The following is a 26,078-nucleotide window of genomic DNA, read 5'->3' as shown; positions in this document are numbered from 1 at the left end:
AAATGGTCATTTTGTGGACTTTTCCATTGTATTGGTGCTCTAGGGCCTTCAAAAGTGTGATAGGTAGTAAGAAAGTTTTTTATGTTTATTTTTGCTCCTATAACGCCTGAAGGTGCTATTTGGATGTGGATTCTTTTTGTGGCCAGGCTGTGTAAAAGTCTCACACATGTGGTATCACCATACTCAGGAGTAGCAGAATGTATTTTGGGGTGTCATTTTTGCTGTGTATATGCTATGTGTTAGAAATGGCTTATAAATTGACAACTTTGTGGGGAAAAAAAAGAAAAAAAATGTTTTCTTCATTTTTCCCAAGAATTTTTTGGAAAAAATTATAACTTCAAAAAACTCACCATGCCTCCTACTAAATACCTTGGACTGTCTACCTTACAAAAAGGGGTCATTTGGGGGGTATTTGTACTGTCCTGACATTTCAGGGCCTCAAGAAAGGAGATGGGCCGTCAGTACATCTGGTGTGATGAATTTTCAGCAATTGGTACCATAGCTTCTAGACTCAATAACTTTCACACAGACTAAATAATATACACTAATTTGGGTTACCGTAATTCTACCAGAGATATGTAGCAGTATACATTTTTGCCCAAATGTAGGAAAAAAAATAATTTTTTGCAAAATTTTATAATAAAAACTAAAAAAATAAGTGCTTTTTTTCCCCAAAATGTTTGCTCTTTTTTTGCTTATATCAGGAAAAAAAACCCAGTTGTGATCAAATGCCACCAAAAGAAAGCTTTATTTGTGTGAAAAAAATGATACAATTTTTGTTTGGTTACAGTGTAGCATGACTGAGCAATTGTCATTCAAAGTGTGAGAGTGCTGAAAGCTGAAAATTGGTCTGGGCAGGAAGGGGGTCTAACTGCTCTGTATGGAAGTGGTTAAACTTCTCCACAACAGTATCTCGGACCTGCCTGGTGTGTTCCTTGTTCTTCATGATGCTCTCTGCGCTTTAAATGGACCTCTGAGACTATCACAGTGATAGGAGACTTGATTACACACAGGTGGATTCTATTTATTATTAGTCATTTAGGTCAACATTGGATCATTCAGAGATCCTCACTGAACTTCTGGAGAGAGTTTGCTGCACTGAAAGTAAAGGGGCTGAATAATTTTGCATGCCCAATTTTTCAGTTTATTTGTTAAAAAAAGTTTGAAATATCCAATAAATTTCGTTCCACTTCATGATTGTGTCCCACTTGTTGTTGATTCTTGACAAAAAATTACAGTTTTATATCTTTGTTTGAAGCCTGAAATGTGGCAAAGGGTTGCAAAGTTCAAGGGGCCGAATACTTTCGCAAGGCACTGTAATCATGTTGGGTGGCCTTGCAGTGTCTTCCTTATAAAGCCTAACACTTATAGCCTGTCCACTGTCACAGCACTCCTCAGTCTTTCTTAACCCCTACAGAGAGGTAGCGTCTTTCCCTATTTTATATACAAGGAGAAATTCTCAGCTAATATGTCTGAGTTTATGGGAAGAACTGCAGCCTTGATAGCTGACTCAGAAACCATGGGCCACAAGTCTTCTTGTTCAAATCCTGAACTTCTCGTTTAAGGATGCTTTCTCAGCCCTTATTGACACTTTTTTTTGTCAAAGCTTAATTGAACAAGCTAAAATTAGAAGCTGATTGGCTATCATGCACATCTGCACCAGACATCGCACTTTTCAGTTTTAGTAAATAATCCCCAGTGTATGGCCGAACTTTTAATCATTTATGGCCACCTTTATTCTCCCGCTCAGGTCCTGATCTGCAACCTGCCATTGCGATCATATTCATCTGCCCAACTTTTGCTGTCTAGTCCAAGGTAATGTCTAGGAATCCTGGATCAATACTAATAGATACTTGATGCTCATGCCTGTACCCTACTCTATTGTATTGAGATTATAGCAGATTTTACATGTTCAATATACAGAATTGGGTGCCTAAACCAGGTAAGGACCCAGAGAACTGTGCATCATATATAGGCTTATGTCACTGCTCAATGTTGATGCAAAGATATTCGCAAAAACCCTAGCTAATCACCTATTTTATGTGCTAAATGATCTTAATTTATGTTGACCCGACTGACTTCATCAAAGGATTTCAGATGCCTACTCTCTTCAGAGGGGTACCCACAAGGGTTCCCTTTTATCACCTAGTCTTTTTGCTCTGGTCTTGAAACCACTAGCTGTTTTGGAACTAGCTCATTAAAGGCCTGCGGGTTGGTCCCTTAGAGGAAAAAAGCTTGCGCAGGCCCATCCTTGCAGGCTGCCCTTGTATTTAATACTTTTGGCACAATTTTAGGAATCTGTATCAATTGGTCGAAGACAGTTCTTTTTGCTTTAGACCCCCAAAGCACGGCTTGGGAACAAGCCTACAAGAAGCTTGCTATAGGGGCACACAGCAGGGGAGAGGAACCAGAAGCACTGGGGGGGACCCCAGAAATGGAGGATCAGAGCTACTCTGAGGTCTAATCGTGGCGTCCCCCTTGCAGGATCATAGCCGGAGCCCCCCCCGATTTTTGTGTTTTCCGGTTGACCTTAGTATATATAGCATCCTCTGCCTTATCTGTCCATCAGATCCTGAATCTTTTTCGGCCGCCGCGGACACAAGTCACCCTACTGGGTCTGCATCCACACACCCTGAGTGCTCAGAAAGGGAGGATGTTTCCTCTGCTCCTCTAGCCTCTAGCCGCACATGAAAAGGTGCTGTTGGATGCACTGATTGTGTCAGTGCGTGATATTTTATACATGGCCAAGATGCTGCGTCGGAGGCGATGGTCCCTTTGGCACCACATGCCCTCCACAGTGACGGGGGGTGTTCCCCTTTCCCGCTTCCTTTTGACTGCATTGTCACAAAACAGTGGGGTTGTCCAAAACGCACTCTTGTGGTCCCTAAGCATTTTGCTATGCGGTATACTTAGGATTCCCTGCTTAGAAAGTGGACGGTCCCACCTGTAGTGGACTCAGAGATTTCCAGGTTAAATAAATCTACCTTAATTCCGGCTGAGGAGTCCCCAGCCTTTAAACATCTGGCCCACCATGTACTCACTGTGGCCAGTACTTACTATTGTCCTGGTGTCGCAAACTCTGACCAAGTGGGCAAAACTTTTACGCCGGGACCTGGAGGGGAAACTGCTTCCCCTACCTTTGCGGAGCTGGCGGATCAGTTGGTCCAGGGGCTACAGTTTATCTGTGATGCCTCTTTTGTGGATGTGGCTCCTTTTTGATTTCTAGGTTGTCGGTCTGTATCTGCAGTGGTCCTTAGGCATATTTTCTGGCTGAAATACTGGTCTGCGGACCAGACTTCTAAAAAGGCCTTATCTGATTTCCCCTTTGTAGGGGATTGCCTGTTTTTGGAGCTTCTTGAATGACATCATTAAGGGTCTCATTGGGGGGGAAGAGTACTCTTCTTCCGCAGGCTACCAAGGGTAAGGAGCCCCGTCATAGACGTGGGCCATTCTTCTTGGCTCATAAGAGGCCTTTTCGTTCCTCAGGGTCTCAAGACAAGGAATCTAAGTCCTTCAGGGCCTCCACCGGAGGTTCCAAGAGGACCTGGTCTGGCAAGCCACGAGCGGGTACTTCCAGACCTGCAGAAATGGCTTCCTCTGCATTAAGGGGCGCCCTCACCCGTATCTGGGGTGGGGGGGAGTCTTCGCAGGTTTCTGAATCTGTGGACCTCCCTGGTACAGGACAAGTGGGTCCACAAAGTCATTCGGTCCAGCTACAAGATCGAGTTTCAGTCTTATCCTCTGGAAAGGTTCTTCCCTTCTAACCTGCACTTGTCCCCAGATCGCTTACGGGGTCTCTTTGGGGCAGTGCAAGACTTGTTACTTCAAGGGGTGACTGTTCTGGTTCTGACGTTGGAACATTTTCAGGGATTTTACTCAAACCTCTTTACCGTTCCCAGGAAGGAAGGCACAGTACGTCCAATTCTGGACTTTAAGGTGCTGAACTGCGTTGTGCGGGTACAGAAGTTCCTGAAAGGCATCCATTTGCACGGTCGTGGTGTCCCTACATCAGGGGGATTTTCTTGCTTCTATCATCAAGGGTACCTACCCTAACATTCCATTATGTGCCGGTCACCAGCGCTTCCTCTACTTTGCCGTGGGCGAGGCGCATTATCAGTTTGTGGCATTACTTTTTAGCCTCACCTCGGGTCTTCTCAAAAGTGTTGGCCCCGGTGCTAGCATTGTTGCATCAGCGGGGGATCGCCATAGTGGGGTACCTGGATGATCTTCTGCGAGCGGAGTCTCCGACTGCTCCGATGGACAACTTGATGATTACTCTGCGAACTCTGAGGGAGTTTGGATTCTGAACATTCAGAAGTCTGCTCTGGTTCCGCCCACAAAACTGGACTATCTGGGTCTGACTCTGGACTCGGCCTAAGCCAGAGTGTTTCTTCCTCTAGAAAAACTCAATCAGCTTCTGTTGTCCAGCAGACAGTCACCCCTCCGGGCTTGCATGCGGGTGCTGGACCTGATGGTGTCTATCTTCGAAGCGGTTCCGTTTGCACAGTTCCACGTGGGATCTCTGCAAAAAAAGAGATTCTGGAGAAATGGGAGAAGAATGCACAGTCTCCAGTGGTGGCTTTGTCTCCAGCACTTCGACAGGGAAAATTTTCTCCCTCTGTACTGGACGGTTTTCACTACGGATACCAGTCTGTCTGGGTGGGGAGGCGTCCTTGGCACAGATTGTGCTCAGGGGGTCTGGACTCTAAGAGTCTTCAGGAGGTTCCCCTGCTTACGTTGTCCCAGAAGGTGGCCTTTTTAGGCCCCGTTCACATCGGGGCAACGCTACTTCGCACCGTGACCTCCGAGGTCGCGGTGCGAGCAGCGCCTTGCGACCTCGGAGCGGCCGCCACGGACTTCATAACATTGAAGTCTATGGTGGTCGCCTCCTGGTCGCCCCAAAGAAGCTCCGGACCCTTTTTCTAAGTTGGAGCGACTTGTGTCGCTCCTATTAGAACGGGTCCGCAGCTTCCCTATGGGAGGCGACCTACGGCGACCTGTGAAGCGACCAGGTCGCCTCACAGGTCGCCTCAGTGTGAACCGGGGCTTAGTGGTTATTACTTCTGCGTGCAGGGTGTCGGAGCTGGCGGTGTTGTCTTGTTGTTCACCTTACCTGGTGGTTCACAGAGATAAGGTGGTTCTTCGTCCCTACCCGTCCTTCCTTTCAAAGGTTGTCTCTGATTTCCATTTGAATGAAGACATTGTGTTGTCTTCCCTATATCCCAGGCCTAAACATCCTAAGGAAATTGCCTTGCATTCCCTGGATGTGGTTCGGGCAATCAGGGTGTACCTGGCAGCTACGGAGTCTTTTCGAAAGTGCGGCTCACTATTTGTAATGAATAGACCTCAAAGGGTTGGCTGCTTTGCTGCGACCATTTCCAGATGGATCAGACAGACGTGATTCAGGCCTATTAACCCTGGGGGCCGGTTCCTTCTTTCCCTGTTAAGGCGCACTCTACTTGGGCGATTAGTGCCTCCCGTGCCTTCTCTCATCAGGCGTTAGTGCTGCAGGTTTGCAAGACGGCCATCTGGTCATCTTTGCACACTTTCATGAAGTTTTATAATATGGACTTGTTGGCATCTTCAGATGCTTGCTTTGGCCACAAGGTTTTGCAGGCTGCTGCTTAGAAGACCTGGTCCTCTTTGAGGGTGTATTTGTTTTTTTTCAGGTGAGCTCCAGTTGTTTATCGTTGGCTCCATGTCACCTGGTTTGCTACAGTTTTTAGCCTTGGGAATTTTTCGTGTTTGACACTGCTTTGGGACATCCTAACTGTCAATATAAGAAGCTGTGTACGTCAATGAACGAAAGAGAAAATAGGATTTTTGACTTGCTGTAAAATCCATTTCTCTGATGTTCAATGATGGACACAGCACCCAACTGAAGCCTCTGTGGGGTTGGTTTTTTCGGACACTGCTTGTAACAAAAATGAATGCCTATAGCTGAGAGTGGGAGTATACACCCTGGCACTGTCCCATAGCCGTAGTGATGTTTTATCCTGCCTAGTGTCCTACTCCTGTAGGGGGCAGCATAACCCAATGGTGAAGAAGATATGGAGCTGTGTCCATCAATGAACATCAAAGAAATGGATTTTACAGTAATTTAAAAGTCACATTTTTCTTTTTTTTCAGCCATAGCGCCTTTGACCTCTGTAGTTTGCATAGCTGTGTCTGGGGCAGATTGAGCCCTAGCTTCTATGGACAGTGAAGATTGATGACCCCTCTTCATATCACGGACTGCTTTTAACTGCAACTGGCTGGTTGTCTATTACATTTTGTCATCTTATTATATAGGTACAGCATGTCTTGCCATATAAGAAGGTTGTATTGAGCATTTTGTATATGTTTGATATGTTCATTAGTATTCCATTTTATTTCAGACCCAACACTCCCTACACATCCCTGAAGAAGAGGCTAAAGGAATCACCTCGAAACGCTTTGGGTGTATGTTTTTTTGGGGATTGGTATGTAATCTATATCAGCTTTCAATGCAACACACACACAATATATATATATATATATATGTGTTCTGGGGGGATGTTGATAGTATGTTGTACAATGTGAACACTTTTATGTTTAGCCAACGTGTCGAATGGAAAATAAGTGCCAATTTCCCCCATCTGCACGTTTTGAGGTGGATGGAGAAATCACTTCCGCTGAGCTTTCCCCGCCATCAGAACACAATGGTCAGTGTTGAGGCTATAGGTGGCAGGACTGATCGTTCAGAAAAAGTCAAGTGATATATCAAGTCGAATAATATGTTGCACTAAATCATACATATACACATGTGATATAATGGAACTAAACAGCATATAAAATGTGAAAAACGTCCATGTGATCCAAATAAGTAAAAATATTGATGAATAAGCCCCTTCAGGTAAATCATAAACGAAGTCCACGTGTAAAGAGATATGTTAAATGAACCCAGTGCACGTGTGGAAAAATGTTCTGTGATCAATATATTCCATAACCCCTCCTCGACTGTAGAAACCAAAAATGCAAGCCTCTCACCTCAATATCTGACGCAGGAATCACCCAAGGTCAGACACAGCAGTCCCCTGCAGGGGTAATATATGGCCAGCAAAACGATGTTTACAGGAGAGTCCAGGATCATAAAACTCATACGTCCATGAAGCAGGTGTAAAGGGGAACAAAAAAACACAGAGAGCACTAGATTTTGTCTAACTGATCATGCATACGTTTAATCCAAAATCGGGGTACTCACAATACATAAGATGTAATTGAGCATAGCAGACAACAGTATGTCCATACGAGAGGAGAAGGTGTGAGGTCCGCAGCACGGCTCCGCCCTCCTGTACGCGTTGCGTCGGCGCTCAGGGCTCTGACTTCTTCAGCAAGGGGTGGAGTCCGGCATACAGCGGCCGGATTATAACAGCGTGCGTGACCAATCAAAATGCTCCAAATGAAAAAGATACCTGCCCCTTCAGCATATCAGGAAGAGGATCCCGGAAAGAATTACCATGACAACCAAGCCGTGTAGTCCTTATTAAAGCCATATCCGTCTAGGGGAACAAAAATACCAGATGAATGGTGCTGGGGACAGGTTTATAGAGCCCGCTGCCTGACGTCACATTCTCTCAAAAATACAATGTGAATACAGCATTAAAAACAAAGAAAGGGACAATATATTCAATCTATACTAAAATCAATAAATCTTATAAATAGATAAAAAAGCATTAAAAACATATTAAATAAAGCCCTAGATACTTTAAAATCTAATTGAGTTCAAAAAATATTAAAATAAGGAGCAATGAAAAACAAATCAAGAATATGTAAACATAGATATCATCTGTCGCTTATAAAGCAGTTCAGGTCAAAGTCCACTTTCAACCCCCCAGGTACAAGGACCTTGGTCTCAAAGATCCCGAAAGATTCCCTTTTACTCAATTGATGGATGAAGTTGCCACCTCTCCAGTGTTTATTGACCAACTCAATTCCCCGAAATTGTAAAGATGCAGGCTGTTTGTCATGAACCTCCCTAAAATGCCTAGAGACATTGTGTGAGATGACCCCTTTTTTTAATGTTTTTTATGTGCTCAGCCACTCTCACATAAAGACATCTAGATGTGCGTCCTACATACTGGAGCCCGCATCTGCACTCCAGCATGTATACCACACCAGTCATAGAACAAGTGATCAGATCCTTGATGGCATACTGTCTACCTGTACTCTTGGCAATGAAGGTTTTCTTTTTCTTATTATTGCATCTAGATTGACGACAGGCCCTGCATCTGTCTGTCTGAGAACCAGACTCCTAGAGGAAACATCACATTCAAGGTCTACTAATGTAGAGTTTAGAATGGTGTTGGACTATAATGTCCAATATAAGCATATATATGTATGATTTAGCGCAACACATTATTCGACTTGTTTACTCATGTGTGTAGTGGGATCACATCTAGTGTTTGCAGCTTTATCACAGTTCACAATAATTATCTTTGTTATATTATTGCGCTGATAGATTTTCATTTATAAGTGATATATCAACTTCTGTACAATCTCCCTGCCTATACATGGATTGAAATTTGTTCGATTTCCCCCCCCCCCCCCCCCCCCGCTGAACCGGCTAAATTTTGATCCACGTATGCCTGGCTTTAAACTACTAAATTTAGATGGACTTGACTAATTGACAGATTTAAAGCTGAACTCCAGCTAACCCTTTATAAGCAGTTGCAGAAAACAGTTTTTCGATTTTGTGGTAAATGTTTTACATAAATAAACTGACCATTGTGTAGCCGGATGATGTTACGGGGGCCATTTTCACTTTTGTCTGGGAGATGCTGGAGACAACTGAAGCCTCGTGGGGATGCCGAAGCTCCTCCTCCTTAGTTCCTCTTCCTGTGCCCAGGACAAATAAACAGGGATAATGTCCATGATGATGCTGGGTTTAAATTCTCGGCGCTCCCTTGGTCCGAAGGGCGAGTCTTTGGGGGTCCCTGTTATCTCTCTCTTTGCTGATAGGTACCCTGAGCCTTGAGGGGATCATTTTAGTGGTGCCAAAAGATCATTTGTGTACTGCAAGGTCTTCCTTTCCTTATGGAGCCTCAGGGTCACATCTCCCCCACTGGACCCCCTCATGGAGGTGGCAGTCCCTCGGAACCCCAGCTTCCCATGGTTGCACTAACGGTGGTCCTGCAGTCTTTAGTGTCCCTGGTAGAAGTGGAGTGTGGGCAAAGGCCCAGGAGGAAGCGTCCACTGTTCAGTCTGTCTCATCGAATTCTGAGCCTGATGCCGCCGTGGACGCGGCCCATCCAGGGAGACTTAATTTCACACCCACTAATCCATCCGATAGTGAGGAGGATTTCTCCATGGTCGCAGGAGCCAATGGAAAATGGCCCAGTGTCTTATTCCCCTTCCCTGAAAAGTTTGTTCCCTATGCTATGGTTACCAGTACAGTATTTGTACATTTATATCATATCCCCTCTCAGTCGTCTCTTCTCCAGAGAGAAGTTGTTCAGTGCTTGCAGTCTTTCCTCATCGCTGATGTCCTCCCTGCCCCTCATTATTTTTGTTGCCCTTCTCTGGACTCTCCAGTTCCAGCACATCCTTTCTGAGGACCGGTGCCCAGAACTGGGCGGCATATTCCAGATGTGGCCGGACCAGAGTCTTGTAAAGTGGGAGAATCTCTATTTCTGGAGTGAATCCCCTTTTTTATACATTTTTGTATTTTTTGAAGGCCTTTTCTTTAGTTTTAATATGCATTTTTATGTTGGAGTTTAGCCACCCAGGGTTTATTTTTGCTCTTTTTAACTTATTCCCCTTTGGAATGGACTGGCCAATCCCTTTATTTAGTATGTTCTTTGTTCCTAGGATTCTATCCCATTTGATATGGTCTAGCAAAGAGCACAGTTTAGGGAAGTTGGCTCTTTTGAAATTCAGTGTCCTTATAAATACCCTTGTGTTTTCTATTTCTATGATTTATACTGAAACGAATCGCCCTATGGTCACTGATTCCTAAGTTGCCCCGTATTTCTACATCTGTGATCAGATCTGTATTGTTGGTAATCAGTAGGTCTAGTACCGCACTGTTTTTTGTCGGTGCATTCACCATCTGACCCATGAAATTGTCCTGCAAAACATTTAGGAACTGCCGAGCCTTAGATGAATGCGCTGTTCCTCCTGCCCAGTCTATATCTGAATAATTAAAATCCTCCATTATAATGACATTTCCCATCTTTACTGTCTTTCCAAGCTGTGATAGGAGATCCGCCTCCTCCTCCTCCCTCTGGTTTGGGGGCCTATAGCATACGCACAATATTACTTTCCCCATAGTGCCTTCCCTTTGAAGTTCTACCCATAGGGATTCTACCTCCTCCTTAGCTCCGTTTGTGATGTCATCCCTCATATTTACCTGTACACTGTTCTTAATATTCAGACATACCCTTCCCCCTTTTCTACCTTTTTTCTATCTTTGTGATATAGGGAATACCCCTGAATGGTAGCCAGCCAATCATTAGAGCTGTCAAACCAAGTCTCTGAAATTCCCACAAAAGCAAAACCCTCCTCCTACATTACCAGCTCCACTTCTCCCATCTTGTTGGCCAGGCTTCTAGCATTGGCATACAAACCTCGTAATTTGGTCCGGTTGCATACGATATGCTCGTTCGATGTTTTTGGGCTGCACTTGCGATTTTGTCCCCCTACCCACCTTGGGTTTAGGAACTCTTAACACCCTACCGCTAATGTCCCCATTAATGCCCGCTGAACCTTGCTCCCATCTAGCTAATTCTACTTCTGTACCCTCTCCCCATCACCTAGTTTAAAAGCCCCTCTAATTTGTTGGCCATCTTCTCTCCCAGTACGGCTGCACCCGTCCCTACTAAAGAGCTGGTAGCCAACTGAGAAGTCGGCTCAGTTCTTCAGGAACCTTGCTCCACACTGGCTAATTTTACATCTGGACTCTCCCACCATCATCTATTTTTAAAGCCCCTCTTAATTTTGGGCCATCTTCTCTCCCAGTACAGCTGCACTTTCCCCATTTAGGTGCCGTCCATCCCTACTAAAAAGCCGGTAGCCGACTGAGAAGTCGGTCCAGTTCTCTAGGAACCTGATACGCCTCCTTACGCCACCAGCTCCTTAGCCACTTGTTTACTTCCCTGATCTCCCGATGCCTCTCTGGCATGGCTTGAGGTACAAGTAGTATTTCTGAAAATACTACCTTGGAGGTCATACTCTTCAATTTAGCTCCTAAGTCCCTGAAATTGTTTTTTAGGACTCATCTTCCTCTGACTTTGTCATTGGTACGCACGTGTACCATGACAGCTGGGTCTTTCCCTGCCCCACGTAATAATCTGTCCACCAGATCTGTGATGTGCCGAACCCGAGCGCCCGGTAAACAACAGACAGTTCGGCACTTACCGTCTTTTTGACCGATTTACCCTCTCTGTCCTTCTAATAATTGAGTTCCCTACCACCAGAACCTGTCTTTCCTTACCTTTTTATCCTTGTTCCCACCTTCAATGGAGGAGTTCAACTCCTGGCAGCTAGGGACATCGCTTTACTCCAGCAATGCTGGTCCCTTACTGGTTTCCCCAACTTCAGGCCACAGGGCATATTGGGATGCTCCAACCCAGGACTGGCCTCTTTACCTTGTATCCTTCTACCCTTCCTAACTGTCACCCAACTACACTACTCTGATGCCTGCACCCTTGTATCTCCACCCGTCTCTGTGCTGGCCCCTGCCGGTACCTGCCGGGTACATTCCCAACTCTCCTTCATTATGGAGATTCTGCTCAGTGTTGCCAGTTGCTTCCCCAGATTCAGGACCTGAGCCTCCAGGGAAGCGACGGCTTACATTTTGTGCAGCTGTATTTGCCCTCGATCACTTGATCGAGGAACGCATACATGCCACAAGATGTACACTGAGTCGTATCTCCACACCCGCCGGGCATTGTGCCCACTAATCTAATGGGGATTTGGAAATGTAACTCTGTCCTGTGTAGCTGTTTTCTAGCTTCCTAACTCTAATTTCTCACACTCAGGTACTCTTCAACACTCAGGTACTCTTCAACACTCAGGTACTCTTCAACACTCAGGTGCTCAGGTACTTTTCAACACAAGTACTCACAGTCGGGTACTTTCACTCAGATACTCTCACCCAGGTACTCTCACGTAGGTACTCAGGTACTTTTCCACATTCCGTTACTCATACTCAGGTACTTACACTCAGGTGTTTCCTTTATGTGCCTTATTTTGACAGGTTTTCCTGTAAGGAATGGGAACAACCAAAATTACCCTTTGTGGTCCCCAAACATTTTGCTGTACGTTACCCTTTTGAGGAGTCACTTTAAAAAAAAAATATTCTAGTTCACTAGTGGTGGACCCTCCTGTTTCCAGGTTGAATAAAGCAACCATGATCCCAGTAGAGGAATCCCTGTCCTTTAAGGACTCAGCTGACAAGAAAGCAGAGGCTGTGTCACACAGCATGTTTACTATGGGTGGTTCGGCATTGCGGCCAGTTTTTGCCTCAGCCCTGGTGTCTCAGACCCTTACTGAATGGGTCAAGCTTTTTTGCCAGGGCCTGGGAGGGGTGAGCAGGTCCCTGCTGCTTATGTTGATTTAGCAGACCAGTTGGTCTATGGGCTGCAGTTTATTTGTGATGCAGCTTTGGATTCTTCTCCTGTTCTATCTAAACCTTCTGTTTCAGCGGTGGTGATTAGGCGTGTGCTGTGGCTTAAGAATTGGTCCACAGATCAAGCCTCTAGGAAAGCTCTCATTAATCTGCCCTTTCAAGGCGATTGCTTGTTTGGGGCTACCCTGGGTGACATCATTAAGGGTATCACGGGAGGGAAGAGTACCTTCCTGCCACAGTCAAGGAAAGGGCAGGAGCCTCACTGCAGATGTGGGCTCTCCTTCTTTAGTGCTTCTGGGACAGAGAATAAGGGAAATGGATATTTTAATCTTCCCTGGAATTTTCCTAGCAAACTTGGTCTGGTAAGCCTAGAGCTAGATTCCCTGGACCAGCAGACAAGACTCCTTCAGCATGGAGGTCTGCCCTCACTCATTATTGGGGCGGGGGGACATCTTCCCTGGTTTCCGGCTCCGTTGACTTCTTTTGTGAGCATTAAGGAGATCCGCAAAATGTTTCTTTTGGGGGAATCCAGGAAGGGGGACAAAGCTTGTCCTTTTCAGGTTTTTAGGTCCGGAGTCATCTTGTGCAGACTTAAATCCTGCAAAGGTTCAGGGGATGTCTGAACTACCGAAGGTCCCCCTATCCCTGTTTAGGGAATTGATTTACGTAGGTCTGATTCTATTTCTGACCAGGTGGTCCTTCCTCTACACAAACTTCAGGGACCACAGGCCGCAATTCACCGGCTGTTGTCACACATATAGTTCTCTATCCCATTTTTGCATACAGGTTCTGAGTCTGGTGGTATCCACCTTCAAGACTTTGCAAACAGAACTGTCTTACATGCTGCTCCTTTAGCGGGTTCAGCTCCACAGAAGGATCCCGAATTTCGTGAGGAGGTCACTGGGGCCTCTGATAGACTTAGCAGGCATCCAAGGGCCATGGTAAGCCCAGTATCATCCTCGGCTAAGACTTCTTCCGCAGTTACTGCGTGGAATCAAGAGCGAGGATCTTCCAATCATCCTTGTAGCTGTAAACCTTCCTTTGGGGGGCTTCCTCCCAGAGAAGACCAGTTGTCCCAAGGGCTGATCTAGCAGAATAGTACAGTCGCTGGTTTTAATGGCAGAATAGTACAGGCACTGGTTTTAATGGCTTGGCTATTAAAAGCCAGGTACTGAGGGATAGAGGTCTGTCTGGATCAGTGACCCCTACTATGGTGAAAGCGAGGAAGTAGTCTTCCAGCAAGATATACCATTGTACGTGGAAACTGTACATTTCTTGGTGTGAGTCGATTGGCGCTCATCCTCGATCCTTTTTTGTTGCTCTGATCTTAACCTTTCTTCAACACGGCTTTATCCAAAAGTTGGCCTTGAGTACCATCAAGGGCCGGGTGACTGCCCTGGCAGTCTTCTTCCAGCGACCCCTAGCCACGCACTCGTACCTTCATTTAGGGGGTTCGAGATGTGGCTCCACCAGTACGGTCTCTCTTGCCGCCATGGGATTTAAATGTAGTACTTTCGGTTCTCCTGAAACCTCCATTTGAGATTATTCGGAACATTTCCTTACCTACATTATCCCAGAAGGTGACATTCTTGTTATTACCTCGGCCTGCAAGGTATCGGAATTAGTGGCATTATCCTTTCCCTATTTAGTGGTCCATAGGGATAAAGGGGTTCTTCGTCCCTGTCCATCATCAAAGGGGTTCTTCGTCCCTGTCCAAAGTTGTCTCTGACTTCCATTTGAATGAGGACATTGTGTTGCCTTCCTTGTGTCCCAAGCCGGCTCATCCCAAGGAATTTGCCTTGTATACCTTGGATGTGGTTCGTGTAATTCAGGTGTATCTGGCAGCTACTGAGTCTTTTCAGCGGTCAGACTCGCTTTTTGTGGTTACGGACGGACCAAGAAAAGGGCTGGCTGCTTCTTTGGCTACCATCTCCAGGTGGATCAGACAGACGGTGACTCAGGCCTATTCCGTTAAAGGTCAGGTTCCACCTTTCCCTGTCACGGCGCATCCTACTTGGGTGCTGAGTGCTTCTTGGGCCTTCCATCATCAGGCTTCAATATCGCAAGTTTGCAAGGCGGCCACTTTGTCGTCCGTGCACACCTTTACAAAATTTTATAAGGTAGATACTTTGGCATCTGTGGATGCTTCTTTTGGTCGCAAAGTTTTGCAGGCTGCTGTTTGAGACACTGTTCCCTCTTGAGGGGTCTTTTTTCTTTAAACCTTTTTTTTCTCTATTGTTCATTGACAGACGCAGCTCTCCTTCATCATAGACTGATAGGGTTATGCTCCTCCTTCTAGGGATAGACACTAGGTGGTTATGGGGACTGTCCCAGCAGGCATTTCCCCTCAGGCTTTGCTATACTCAGTTTGTTCTGCCTAGTGTTCAGGGATAGAACCTAGCTCCCTGCTGGGACTTTGTTCTTAGCTGTATCAGGGAGAATTTGTGATTTTATTATTTTTTTATTTTTATTTTTTTTAATTAGTTTCAGAGGATCAAGATCCAGAGGAACTACAAGCAACAGCCAGCTGGTCTTCGCCCTGGATAATCTAGATCCTTAAGGTCTCCCAGCCTGGCCTGTGAGCATGAGCAGGTTATTGTCCAGAACTAGGCCTCGCCTCGACAGTGCCCCGCCGGATGAGAATGAGCCTGCGAGTGGATCTTCTCGCCGGGATGCAAACTACCTGGAAGCCCCTGAATCGCAGCTTCCTTTTGGCTAACAGCACCCCCTTAGGGGCTCCCTCTGTTCCTTGGCACCCTGGAGGAGGGTCTGGGTACCCCTTACTTCTCCCTCCCCTAGTAGGTTTTCACCGTGGGGGTGGGTGGGTAAAAATGCGGCCGTTTCGGCACTTTTTTTAGGGGGGGGGGGTTGGATCGTCCTGGGTGGGTCCCTAAATGAGGACCCTTAGTTGCCTTTTGTTCTGTGACCCCCTTTTTGGGGGTCCTGGAGACCGCATGGCGCGCTATGGGGGCCGCCATTTTGCTGTGGTTCATACCTCTGTGTTCCCATTAGATTTGGGCAGACATTTTCTTGAATTCCCCACTGCAACCTGTATAGTGGCCGTTTTCTTGTGGTCCGGGGGCGGGCCTAACACATTTTTTTTCTGTGTATGAGTCAGAGCTTCTTCCTCTTCCTGTACTTTCTCTGTCACTTTTGTTTTTGTCTCTGATAGACTGCATGTGTTCTCTGCATCTGGTAACGTTCTGGGGGTCTCCTGTGGGCTTTTCCTCTCCTGCTCTGCTATATCCGTTTATTGATCAGGGTTTGGGAGTCCAGCTATTTCGGGGGGACTGCGTTTTTTGTGGTCTTAAAGGGACATTGCAATGGAATCCCAGGATAAAATCTCTCCTGCAGACCCTTTGGAAATGGCTGCGGGACCCTCTGGCTCACAGTTGCAGCTGGAGATTGCAGTTTTTCTGCAAAGCCTAATGTCAAATGTGGAGTCTGTTTGTTCTGGTGCTGCTAGCCCCAAACGCCCCCCATCCTCACCTCCATCTGCAGGATCTTCGGATTCTGACAGACCTGGTCGCCACAGATGCAGACCACCTTGAGGAGTTGGTGTCTTCGCTTTCTGGTGGTTCACAGAGAAAAGGTGGTTCTTCGACCTCATCAGTCGTTCCTTCCTAAGGTGGTTTCTTTGTACTGCCTTCACTTTGTCCTATACCTCAGCATCACAAGGAGTATGCCTTACACTCTTTGGATGTGGTTCGGGCGATCAGGGTTTATTTAGAAACCACTGAGTCTTTCAGAAAATTGGACACACTTTTTGTCCTTACGAATGGACTTTGTAGGGGACTGGCTGCGTCTGCTTCGACCATTTCCAGATGGATCAGACAGACGGTCATTCAGGACTATTCACTGAAGGGTCAGGTTCCTCCTTTCCCAGTGAAGGCGCATTCTACTAGAGTGCTGAGTGCCTCTTGGGCTTTTTGCCATCAGGCGCCGGTGCCACAAGTTTGCAAGGCGTCGACTTGGTCGTCTGTGCATAACTTTACAAAATTCTACAAGGTAGATGTGCTGGCATCAGGGGATGCTTCTTTTGGCTGCACGGTTTTGCAGGCTGCAGTTTGAGAACTCCTCTTTTGTTTTCTCTTTGAGGGTTCCTTTTTTCTGGGGCAGCTCCAGTTGTTCCTGGTTGAGCTCTGTTTTACCTGGTTGGCTAAGTTTGGCCATTGGGGCATTCAGGTTTTTTACTTCCTGGCTTGTTCCCACCCCTCATGTTTTGACTGCCTTTGGGACATCCCTATGAGTCTATGATTAAGGAGATCTGTGTCTGTCAATGAACAATAGAGCAAACTGGATTTTTGTAAGAACTTACCGTAAAATCCTTTTCCCTGAAGTTCGACAGACGCAGCACCCGCCCCTCTACTTTGAGTTATGTTTTTTTTTCTGACACTGCTTGCAACACAACTGTTTGAGTATAGCAGAGCCTGAGGGGTAATGCCTGCTAGGACAGCTCCCATAGGCATGGACCCCCCCCCTGTTGTTCCTTGGTGGTCTGCTCCGGTGGGCTTATGTCTAGGTGGCGGGGGCCCCCCCTTTAGAAATTTGGACCTTGTGGCTGAATGGGCTGCCCCTGGTGAGCGTCCTGTGGCCGCCTTCCTCCCCTTGGATGGGATCTGTGCGGCTTGGCCTCCATCTAAACATGGGCCGCAGCCTGTGGTCTACTAGGCGGTGCAGTCACCTGGGCGCCTTCCTTTGCGGGGGGAGGCGCGCTGTGGGGGTGGTCACCTTTTATTTGATGACAGCATGCTGGCATTTTGGGTAGGGCACCCCTCCTTTTAGGGCTGCAGACCCTCTGGGTACCTTGCCTGCGCGTCCACGTCACGGCGGGCTGCCCCCTTTAGGGGGGCCAATTATTTTCATGTGGCCTGTAAAGAGAGGCTTTGAGGGCGACTTCCCCCTTTTTTTTTTTTCCGTGGGGTCCAGTAGGTGGTCCATTTGTGGGCCCTGTGTCGGCGTCTCCTAGCGGGATCGTAGTTGGTGACCCTTACCCGCCTGTGTCAATGCATCAATTCTGATTGTTATGTTTCAGAGTGAGCTTGCGTCCATACACTTTTGAGTGCTTGGATATATGTTTCCTCTTCTACTGCAGTCACGCATGCAATGGCGCTGGTGAATTCACTCATTGTATCGATGCAGGCAACTTTAAAATTGGAGGATGCAGCTGCTGCTGCGTCGGAGGTGCCAGTCTCCTTGGGTTCCCACACCTCCCCAAAAGCGGCAAAAGTTTTCCCTTTTTTTCCTCCTTCTTGGCAAAATTGTCACGAGTGGTTTTTCTAGATGGTTGATCACGTCTGCCGTGACCATTTCCAGATGGACAAGACGGGGACGGTGGTGCAGGCTGTTACCCGGAAGATATGAGATTTAATTTACCTCAGACAATATTTGGGTTAAAAATGAGAGTTCTTTGACTATGAATGAAAGCTTCAAAACCGCAATTATTTTATTAATATATAGTCTGAAAGCCTAAATTAATTCACAACAATCTATCTATAGTACATACAACAAAATGGAAAATATTCCTAGTTTAATTGAACAAGTATAGAGTATATACTCGTATACAAACACAATACGACCGACACAGAGGACAAGCAATGTATACCTTAAACGTTCATAATTACCCTTCCCTTGAGTGTTTCATCCTGGTCTGCCATGCAAGAGAGGCAGTCCCTCTCCCCTCACCTACACTGATATAGAACCATATCGCATAGACTTGAATAGGGCTATTCTGATTGGTTCAGCTATCCTGCCTTGTTCCTCCCTCTGGGCGTATCTTGTTCAGGATTGGACAACTTCCCCCTCACCTAGCTTAGCATAATTCAGCCCCTTGCTAACCACTCCTCTCTGTTGGGGGGAGAACCTGTTAATTTACTTTGAAAATGAAAATTAAGATGCAAGGTTCATCTCCAGGGCCCATTGTCCAACCCTTCAACCGATAGTCAATCTTCATTGCATATCTTAATGAGTTCTTTGATATGGAGAATTGAAATAAGGGCGGACGTGACATGATCTATTCACCTAGTTTCATTGGCCCCAGGAAGTCTGGCTTACAGGTTGATACTATTTGTCATATCAACAGGCCCCCTCCCGGCTAGCAGACAACTTGTCATTCAAACAAACTTGTTGAATGGGATTCATTTTATGTGTTTAAATGTGAATAGCCGGCTGGCCTTTCAAATGGACTTGTTAAACTGGATTCCTACTACTGACTGTTTGTCTGTGTTACACAACTTACACATCTACCAATCATATAGCAAATATGAGTTTTGAAATCAAAAATGTGTACATTAATATTTACAATTACAAAATGGAGATTTATACATAAACTCCTCATCAGGCAACACAGTAATGGAGATTACACATAAACTCATAAGGCAACACGACATATTCCTTCAAGGGTCAGGTTCCTCCGTTCCCTGTTAAGGCACTTTCTACGTGGGTGCTTAGTGCCTTTTGGGCCTTCCACCATCAGGCGTCAGTGGTGCAGGTTGGCAAGGCGGCCACCCGGTCCTTTCGCAAAATTTTATACAATAGATGGGCTGCCATCTGCGGATGCTGCTTTTGGCCACAACTTTTACAGGTCGTGGTTTGAGAGGATTAGTCCTGTTGGAGGGTGTATGTTTTTTCAGGTGAGCTCCAGTTGTTACTGGTTGAGCTCTGTTACCTGGTTGGCTATTTTTAGCCTTTTGGGAATTTTTTTTTCCTGCTGTGTTTTTTCTCACCCCTCATGTTTAACACTGCTTTGGGACTTCCCAATAGTTAAGAAGATTCTGGAGCTGTGTACGTCAATGAACGGAAGAGAAAAGGATTTTACATTAAGACAAAAATCCAATTTTCTCTTTCGTTCATTGATGGACAAAGCTCCAGAATCTTCTTGACCATTGGGTTATGCAGATCCCTACACTAGGCAGGAAAAAACTTTACAATGCCTATGGGGCGGAAAGGGCGAGGGGGGGGGGTTTATACACCCACTTCCTGCTGTAGACATTGTTTTTTTTTTTTTTCTGCCTATCCAGGAGTAAGGGCCTAGTTCCTTGCTGGGATCTCTGATCCTAGCATTTTTTTTCCTTTTTAAATTGATTTTTTTCCTCCTTTTTTTATTATTTTTCTGTTCCTGTGAGAACTACAATCTACTACCGGACTAGGCGACACACTGGATATTCTAGATCCTTATGGTCTCCCCAGTCCGGCCAGTGAGCACGACCCGATCTCAGCTCTGCGCTAGGTTGGCAGCGACATAGCCCCATTGGATGGGGGCTGGCCAGCGAGTTAAACGTCTCATGAGGATGCTCGGACCTGGTCACAGCCTGAGTTGCAATGTACCTCTGGCCCACAGCACCCCCATTCCAAGATTGTGCGGTGGTTTGCCTGAAGTGGTGCCAGTTTTCATGGTGTGGTAAGTAATGTCCTCCCTTTCACTAGTGGCCTGTTTGGGGTGGACGTGGGCCCCTTCCTGGGATTGTCGGACCCCCAATTTCCCATCCTTCCCGCATAGCGTCCCCTCTCATTTATCAGGGTCCCATTGTGGATCACCCCCCATTTGCCCACACCTATCTCCCCCTCCCTTCCCCCCCCCATGGGTGACCATACAGGATTTAGCTGTTTTGGGGAGCGGGTAATGGGGGCCGGGGGGGGTCGCTCGCCGCTGGCTGCATGTTTTGCTTGCGTCTATCTTGCAAGGTTACTTTGCGGTATAAAAAAGGAAGCTCAGACCTCTGCAGTGTATAAATGTGCTTTTACTATTCAAAACATGCTGTACACACAAACTATTACAATATTAGGAACATAATACAAGACTGGGAGATATAACAATGCCTAACAAATGAACAGCCTATAGTCTGTAAACAGCAGAAATATGCTTAAAATTACCATATCTTAAACAAAGCAACCCTTGTCCCAAGAATATCAAATAAATACTTAGCTCTGGTAGTTGAAATTCAACAGCTTCCAATGGATCTCTGGAGAAGCAAGGCATTGAGAAATCCTGGCTGCATCATGGCTGATCCCCAGCTCAGACCCAAAAAGCCCTTTCTCATGCTAATTACTCTTTTTATAGTCCTGTATACAAAAGACCACACACAGGATGTGGTCATTCCTCTTGACCACTCACAGGTCATTTTGTGAGTGAGGTCATCAACACTTGGCTGCACATCCCCCACAAACACATGGCTCATTGAATATGCGGCAGCCATTTTATATCCAAGAAATTTCACTAAACCGCCTGTGAATGAGAGATATTATTACACATGTATGGGAACATTTGTCATGAATGAGTTAAAAAATCCACAACTGATACATTGCAAAAAAACACGTTTTTTGCAGGGTGGTCCTGGTGAGGGCTCCTGCCAGGCTACCCCCCCTGCACATTCCTCTCTGGGGGTCTTGGTAGCCGTGTGGGGCCGCCATTTTGTTGTGGATGGCTGCTGTATTGAACCGCAGCCATGTTTGTGTAGTCCGGTGACCATTTTCTTGTAGTTTCCCATTGAATGAAGCAGCGGCCATGTTTTTGAAGCCTACAGAGCGCTGATTTAGCGGTGGGCCTCTAGTGTTCACTCCTGTGCTTCCTGTTTCCCTCTAGTAGCCGCACGATGTGCAGCTGGACGCTCTGTTCTGTATATGGGTTGGTGGTGTAAATGTCTCTCCCTCTTCTCTGCTATAGCAGCTACGTGGTGTGCGGGGACTTGTGGTGCCGCTTGTGCGGCGGTGGATATTTTTTAACAGCGTTTTTTCCAATTTTGCAAAGGTAGTCCCTCGGTTCACCATGGAGTCTATGGAGCATAGTTCACAACCTGACCCTCTCTGAGGCTGCGGGGCCCTCCGGGGCCCAGTCTGCTTTGTCTGTATGCTAGGGCAGCGGTTCTGGAGTCTCTAGTGTCCAAGGTAGATATGGTCCTGCAAAACAGGACCGGTCAGAAGCGCCCCCTGCCTTCACCTGTATCCTCAGATTGAGGTTAATTCGGCCACCCCGGACGTGAATCTCCCTACTGGGTCTGCTTCCATGCACCCTGAGTGCGAGGGGCTGGTACGTTTCGGTACCCGCAAATCCTCTAAGACGACAAGTGTTTCCCTTTCCTGCCTATTCTGACAAAATTGTCACGATTCAGTGGGGCTCACCTGAACACACTGTCGGGGTACCAAAGCGTTTGGCTAAAAGTTACCCTTTTGAAGAGTCCCTGTTAAAAAAGCTGATCGTCCCACATGTGGTGGACTCTAAGGTTTCCAGGCTTAGTAAAGCCACCCTTCTCCCAGTGGAGGACTCTGTCTTTTTAAAGACCCTTTTGACAAGAGAGCTGAATCTCTGGTCCGACATCTTTTTACCATTGCTGGTTCCATCCTTAATGAAGGAAAAGGAATTGGCAGCACTCCAGGTTGAGTCAAAATCCAGATTTATTGACTGGACATCCAAATATGACAATCGTGACAAGGTAGACGCGTTTCACACACTGACTGTGTGCTTAATCATTGCGTAATGATTAAATCCTTTTCCTTTATCAAGTTTCCACGGAGGCGAGCCAGGGCATGCACCGGTGTGAGTCATCAGGCAATTACACCACCTTGAGCAGTGAGTTCTTGTCTCTTCAATTGGTTTCATCCTTAGACCGGTGTTTACCATAACTTTGGTCTTTCAGACATTAATGGAATGGGCAAAGCTTTTGCGCCAGGATTTGGAGGGGGAATACATTTCCCATAACCTCACGGAGCTGGCGGACCAATTGGTCCAGTGGTTGCAGTTCATCTGTGATGCCTCTCCGAAGGCAGTATAGTATGCAGGGTATCTGTAACAGCAGTAACCTGGAGGCGCATGATTTGGCTCAAACATTGGTCTGCGGACCAGGCTTCCAAGATGGTCCTGTCTGATCTTCCCTTTGTAGGAGATCGCTTGTTCGGAGCTTCCATGGAAGAGATCATTAAGGGTCTTACATTGGAAAGAGAACTCTTCTCCCACAGGCTGTCAGGAGCAAGGAGGCTCGTCGCAAATGTAGGCCTTTCTTCTCAGCTCACAAGCGGGCCTTTAGTTCCTCATGATTTCAGGACAAGGGATCGAAATCAGTTTGAACCCCCTCAGGAGGTTCCAAGTGGCCCTGGTCTGGTCCCTTCAGTCCCTCAGACAAGCCCTCTTCTGCCTGAAGGGGTGCCTTCACCCATATCTGAGGTGGGGGGATGTCTTCGCTTTTTCCTGGACCCGTGGACCTCCTTGAATCAAGACAGGTGGGTCCACGTGCTGATTCGATCCGGTTACAAGATGGAGTTTCTGTCTTCGCCTCCAGCAAGGTTTTTTCCTTCCAACCTGCGTTTTTCCCCAGATTACTTACGAGGTCTCCTCGGGCCGGTGCAAGATTTACTTATACAAAGGGTCAAAGTACTGGTTCCCGACTCGGGACGCTTTTTCCGGGGTTTTAACCAAACCTATTTACTGTTCCCAGGAAGGAGGGAAAAGTTCATCCAGTCCTAGACCTCAAGGCCTTGAACCACTTTGTGCGGGTACAAAAATTCCAGATGTAGTCCATTCGCACAGTGGTGGCATCCCTTCATCAAGGGGATTTTCTGGCCTCTATAGATATCAAGGACGCTTACCTTCTTATCCCAATATATGTCGGACATCAGTGCTTTCTTCACTTTGCCGTGGGTGAGGAGCATTATCAATTCGTGGCATTACCCTTTGGTCTAGACTGAGCTCCTCAGATGTTCACAAAGTGTTGGCCCTGGTGTTAGCATTGTTAGCGGAGGATTGCGGTACTGGGATACCTGAATGATCTCCTTCTGCGAGTAGAGTCTCCTACTGCCTTGAAAGACAACCTGGACATCACTGTGCGAACCTTGCAAGAGTTCAGATGGAAACTGAATTTCAAAAAATCTGCTCGGGTTCCGTTCACCAAGCTGGATTACCTGGGCCTGCCCTTTGACTCGGCTCGGGTGTTTCTTCTGGTAGAAAATCTCCAGAAGTTTCAGGATTCGATTTGTCTCCTGTTGTCCAACAGGAGGTTATCTCACAGGACATGTATGCAAGTGCTGGGCCTGATGGTTTCCACCTTCAAGGCGGTTCCGTTTGCACAGTTCCATACGAGACCTCTGCAAAAGGAGATTCAGGGACCCTCTCTTACCCCGGCTCAACAGTCTGACAATCTGATTCTGTTGAGCCAGGGTAAGAGAGGGTCCCTGATTTGGTGGCTTCGCTCGCCAGCTGTTCAACAGGGAAAATCCTTTCTTCCCCATTACTGGACGGTGGCCACCACGGATGCCAGCCTGTCTGGGTGGGGAGGCGTCTTGGGAACGGCTTGTGCTCAGGGTGTTTGGACTTTGGAGGAGTCCAGACTGCCGATCAATCCTGGAATTGAGGGCATTCAGGCTTTGCTTGACCCAATGGACGGATCGTCTGCAGGGGCAGGATTCAATGAGACAATGCCATGGCTGTGGCATATTTTAATCACCAAGGGAGCACAAAAAGTGTCCTTGTGGCCCGGGAAGTTGCCGGCATTCTAAAGTGGGCGGAACACTTTATTCCAGCCCTCTCTGCTGTGCATATTCCTGGGGTGGAAAATTGGCAGGCAGACTACCTCAGTCGGCAGGCGTTGTACCAGGGGGAATGGTCACTTCACCTGGAGGTGTTTTTATCAACCGTGTCTCCGGTGGGGATATTCCAAAGTGGACCTGTTTGCCTCTCATCTCAACAGGAAGGTACAGAGGTTTGTACTTTGTCGCAAGGTCTCGGGATCCTCTGGCCATTGCCACAGATGCTCTGGTGGCCCCTTGGGGCCAGTATCGTCCGATAGAAACCTTTCCCCCTCTAAAACTTCTTCCAAGACTTCTGCGAAGAATCAAGGCATAAGGGATTCTGGTCATCTTAGTGTCCCCAAACTAGCAGAGATGTATAGTAACTAAGTAGAACTACTTCACTACTGTACTTAAGTACCGAAAGGCGGTATCTGTACTTTCCTAGAGTATAATTTTTTTCTCCAACTTCCACTTTTACTTCACTACATTTTTTCAATGATTTCAATACTTCTACTCCGATATTTTTTTTTTGTGCTGCATAGTTACTCGTTACAATTATAAAAATTACCACTGCCAGAACAGTAGATGGCAGGTTTCATGAAGCTCAAAACATGTGTATTATCAGCGCATACGAAAATAAATGCTACTGTATGTATAAATAAAAGCTGCATTTGAAATAAAAATTTAATAACTACATAACACAGTACTTGTACTTTTACTTTCAGTACTTGAGTAGCAATTTTTTTTCAAAACTACTGGTACTTTTACTTTCAGTACTTGAGTAGCAAAATTTAAAAAAAAATACTTGCAATACTTAAGTACAAAAATGTTGAATACTTTAGTACTTCTACTCAAGTCACTTTTTGATCGAGCACTTGTACTTTTACTCAAGTATGGGTTTCGAGTACTTTATACAACTCTGCAAACTAGCCTCGCCGGTCTTGGTATTCAGATCTGATACGGCTGTTCATCGACGTTCCTTGGAGACTCCCTCTCAGAGAAGATCTTCTGGCTCAAGGGCCGACCTACCATTCTGCTTTAGTCACTGTATTTAACGGCATGGCTACTGAAAGCCAGGTGCTAAAGGATAGAGGGGTGTCGGAATCAGTGATTTCCACGTTGTTGAAAGCTAGAAAGTGTACTAGGAACATTTAGCATTGCGTCTGGAAGGTGTACATTGCGTAGTGGGGGGGGGGGGGGGGGAACCATTAAATGCCAAGTTTTGGCTTTGCCGATTTTTTTTTCAACGCCGGTTGGCTATGCACTCCTTGATTCATAGTTTTATTCAGGGGGGTTTTGAGATTCCTCTGCTCACTTTGATACAGAAGGTAGCTTTCTTTGTCGCTTTTACTTCTGCACGCAGGGTGTCGGAGTTGGCTGTGTTGTGTCGTCTTATCTAGTGGTCCACAGAGACAAAGTGGTGCTTCGTCCCTGTCAGTCGTTCCTTCCTAAGGTCATTTCTGGTTTGCATCTAAATTAAGACATTGTGTTGCCTTCCTTGTGTCCTAAGCCTAAACACCCTAAGGAGATTGCCTTGGGTGTATCTGGGGTGACTGAGTCGTTTAGGAAATCGGACTTGCTATTTGTCCTTACGAATGGACCTCGTAAGGAGTGGCTGCGTCTGCTGCAACCATTTTCAGATGAATCAGGCAGGTGGTGCAGGCCTATTCCATTAAGGGTCAGGATCCTGCTTTTCCTGTTAAGGCGCATTCTACAAGGGCCTCTTGGGCCTTTCATCATCCGGCGTCCGTGGTGCAGGTTTGCAAGGCGGCCACTTGGTTGTCTGTGCACACTTTCACAAAATTTTACAAAGTGGATGTGTTGCCATCTGCGGTCGTTGCCTTTGGCCGCAAATTTTTGCAGGCCGCTGTTTGAGAGGACTAGTCCTCTTTGAGTGTGTATTTTTCTGGTTAGCGCCAGTTGCGTCTGATTGAGCTCTTGTTACCTGGTTGGCTAGGTTTAGCCTTTTGGGAATTTTTTTTTCTGCTGTGTT

The 26,078-nt window shown here is 46.5% G+C and overlaps 1 protein-coding gene across 3 annotated transcripts in view; it reads left to right on the top strand.

Annotated features, from left to right (window-relative positions):
• HDAC4 (histone deacetylase 4) overlaps positions 1-26,078 on the top strand; it is a 666,648-nt gene that overhangs the window by 85,426 nt on the left and 555,144 nt on the right. For 2 of the 3 annotated variants that reach the window (XM_082260868.1, XM_082260869.1), the window contains one exon: positions 6,378-6,461. The exons of the other annotated variant lie outside the window; for it this stretch is intronic. The gene's annotated coding sequence lies outside the window, so the exon portion shown is untranslated. The remainder of the gene's footprint in view (positions 1-6,377; positions 6,462-26,078) is intronic. 3 annotated transcript variants of the gene reach the window in all.

The sequence above is a fragment of the Pelophylax lessonae genome, assembly GCF_965119305.1.
Source record: "Pelophylax lessonae genome assembly, chromosome: 6".
Lineage (NCBI taxonomy): Eukaryota > Metazoa > Chordata > Amphibia > Anura > Ranidae > Pelophylax > Pelophylax lessonae.
The sequence above is the reverse complement of the archived record's forward strand: the minus strand, read 5'-3'. Positions and strand labels throughout refer to the sequence as shown.